Consider the following 3,409-nt stretch of genomic DNA (forward strand, 5'->3'; position numbering starts at 1 on the left):
TATATTTACTCACTATTAATTTACCCTCAAGTGTTCCAAACCTTTAAGGGTTTATTACTTCTGTTAAACAACAAAAACAAGATATTTTGATGGAAGAAGAAAACCTGCAATCATTGACTTCCACAACAGAAAACACAAATAATATGGAAGTCTATGGTTACAGGTTTCCATATTTTTTCTAAGTATCTTCTTTTGTCTTTAACAGAAGAAATATCCCAATAATGGTTTGAGACAAGTAAAGGGGGATCAAATAATGAGACAATTGCACTTTTTGGATGAACTATCCCTTTAAGGAGTGTCAAATTAGCATGACAAAATAATTAACAAACCTCTGTAGAAGACAACTCTGTTTGTGTTGGTTAAAGCCACAGGCTCATGGAGGCGCTGAAAGAGAGAAGCAAAGAAAGATGAAGAAAACATTAAAAGCTTTAAGTCTCGCATAACAAACCATGTCCTCATAAACCATGAATAAACAGATTTAACAAAACAATAGCCTACTGCTAAGTCACATTCAGTAGACATACTTGGTCCTCATAAACCATGAGCAAACACACAGATATTAAAACAATAGCCTATTGATAGGTCAGCAAACTTGACATTGTTTCTCTTGATATCTCAATATTGTAAGCTATAAAAAAAAGCTTTAAATATTAGTAATATTTGTTATTTCTCAAATGTGGTAAAAAACAATATTATTATAATATGTAGGCCTAGTAATGGTTAAAATGCTCAATTTTGCATAGATCTGGCATGTTAAACTTTAAATTGGTCTTTAATGCACAGGACAGAGATGACATCAGAATACAAATTCAAAATTCTGAAGATGAGTGTTAGATGTTTGCTTGCACTCTCTTATGGTCCACATGCAAATAGATCATTTTCACTGGTATAACCAGGCATTTGTCATCATCAGATTTCAACTTGCATTATTTTCATCATTTAACAACAGTAGTTTATACTGCAACTGTGTAAACGTTTAATCTTACACATAATACTCACCGTGTGAATAGAGGCTAATCTAAAGAAAAAACTTTGAATTGTTATATTGCGATTCTCAATATGATAATGTATCGCTACACCCATATTAAATGTATTATTATATAAAAATAACTGCACAGATACAGGAACAATAAGAAAATATCTCTTCAGATCAACATTTAAAAGACAATTATATAGACAAACCTCTTTGAAGCTCACTCTGTTCAGAATTCAAAGATAATGGCTCATGAAGAGACTGAAAAACATAATCAAAACACAGAAAATAAAGCTAAAACAACTCAATTGTGTGCTAAACAGACATTATTAAACATTATATTTAATACTACATACGGTTCAAAATATGCCAATTTTTAAAATAAAATCCAATATACCCTACCTTTGCTTTTTCATGTTTGTTACAGGAGAGAAGGTCAACTCCTCCACATGACACACTCTAAAATTACAATTGTATGTTGTGATATCGTGCAGAACAATGTTTTAAAATTAAACACAAGGTACTTTTTTTTATACAAGATTAAAACTGTAACTCTGCCAAATAAAAACAGTTCTGTCAACACATGAACACTGACTCCACAGAGTATGCATCACAAACTTTTCTGGACAAACAGTGAAAACTGATACAGAAGAAACTAAATCATTGAAAAAATTCATTATGTTGGTTTAATAGTGCACAAAAAGTACACTGTACAGGAAACTGGCCCAAAACAATTATCTAATACTTTACTATTTGATAGTGTCAGGCCCGGATTAAGAACTCAAGAGGTCTGTATTAAAAAAAATAAGAATAGAATACATTTTTTTCAAAACAAATCTATAATATATTGCCCACATTTTTTAAATAAATTATATATATATATATATATATATATATATATATATATATATATATATATATATATATATATATATATATAGTCTACAAAGATTTAACTTATTTTTTAAGAAAATGAAAATTTTCTTATGAAAATGAAAATTGATGGTATAAGTACACTTGTTCAAGTTAACTGAAGCAGTACTAAAATATATATTTTAAAAGGTATTTATTACTATTCTCCACTGTGCTTTGCGAGAGCGCTTACTGAACAGCACGTTCGTTGACAAGACTGCCCAGGCACGAATGCAATGTGAGTGCAGGCCGTAGGGGGAGACGGAAGGGGGGAAAAGCATGCTTCAGCCTGGTTCATGGCAACTGTACAGTGCGAGTACGCCCTCAGACACACGATGAATCCAGTCTGCACTGCCATTAGCATCCTCCACCTGGTTAATGCTAGCTTGCACATAACATTACCATAACGTCTTCTATACTCACATTCTCCTCATCATGGGTCTGTTTGAAGGAGTGAATACATGAAACATGCCTCAATAAAGATGCACCCTCTCCTCTTTTTCTCTTGTGATTGCCAAATCCACTTGTTCACTCATTTTGATCTACGGCAAATACTACACTACAGTCCGCTCAATTCAGTGCAGGTTATTTCAAAACTTACAAGCACTTCACCAATTAAAGCATGCTGTTTAGTTAAAAAAAGTAAAGAAGGAAAGGAAAAAATCTGCATGCTTTTTATACATGGTGACATTTTCTGACAATTTAAATACAATGATAATAATAATATATGATAGGGGTGTAACGATTTATCGTTGTACGATTTATTGCGATGCAAAAATGTCTCGATATGCATCGTGGCGTTATGACTATATGATTACGATATGACGTCCGTTTTCTCTTATTAGTTGAGCTGTTTGCACGTGAGCTACGTTCCACCTGCTGTCGCACGTGAGTTCAGATTGCAGCAGCAGTAATGTTAGCAAACCAAGATGAGTGGAGTTGAAATAGAGGATGGCCCATCCTCTCAAAATCAGACGTCTGGCAACATTTCGGTTGTACAGTAATTGCTTTAGACTCGTCCGCTTTTTGACACGCATACTGGGTCACACATCCTAAGTTTTAAAGTCTTCACAGTGATTTACATACTTTGCACAGCGACAGGGATACCTCCTAATGGTGTTGAAAGAGTCACATACTGTATTTATAAGGTACAATTCACCCTAAAATATCATTCTGTCTTCATATGATGTATTGGCGGCCGCAAAATCACACATGACATGAGCTGACCGTGAGCTGTTACTACAAAGGGCGGACTATGATAGACGCGTGCGTATGGCAAGCCGTTTTAACATTTAAACCTTTGATCTGACTATCCATAAATATATTTAGAGATATCTCTAATTATATTTTGACTAGTCATAATTATAATTCGACTAGTCAAAATATAATTAGAGATATCTCTAAATGAATTTAATTAAATATGAATTACATATATTTATGGATAGTCAGAACAAAGGTTTAAATGCTAAAACGGCTTGCCATACGCGCGCGTCTGCTTCAGTGAACAGAACCTGCAGGTTGTGA

At 33.6% G+C, this 3,409-nt stretch overlaps 1 long non-coding RNA gene across 1 annotated transcript; it reads right to left on the reverse strand.

Moving 5' to 3' along the window:
* Positions 1–329: 329 nt before the first annotated feature.
* LOC141375779 (uncharacterized) lies at positions 330–1,452 on the reverse strand. Its single transcript, XR_012384586.1, has 3 exons — positions 1,376–1,452; positions 1,183–1,234; positions 330–384 (listed from the first exon to the last, which is right to left on the reverse strand). It is a non-coding gene; the product is annotated as an uncharacterized lncRNA (long non-coding RNA).
* Positions 1,453–3,409: the final 1,957 nt, after the last annotated feature.

This window comes from Danio rerio, chromosome 8 (assembly GCF_049306965.1).
Source record: "Danio rerio strain Tuebingen ecotype United States chromosome 8, GRCz12tu, whole genome shotgun sequence".
NCBI classification, from domain to species: Eukaryota; Metazoa; Chordata; class Actinopteri; order Cypriniformes; family Danionidae; genus Danio; species Danio rerio.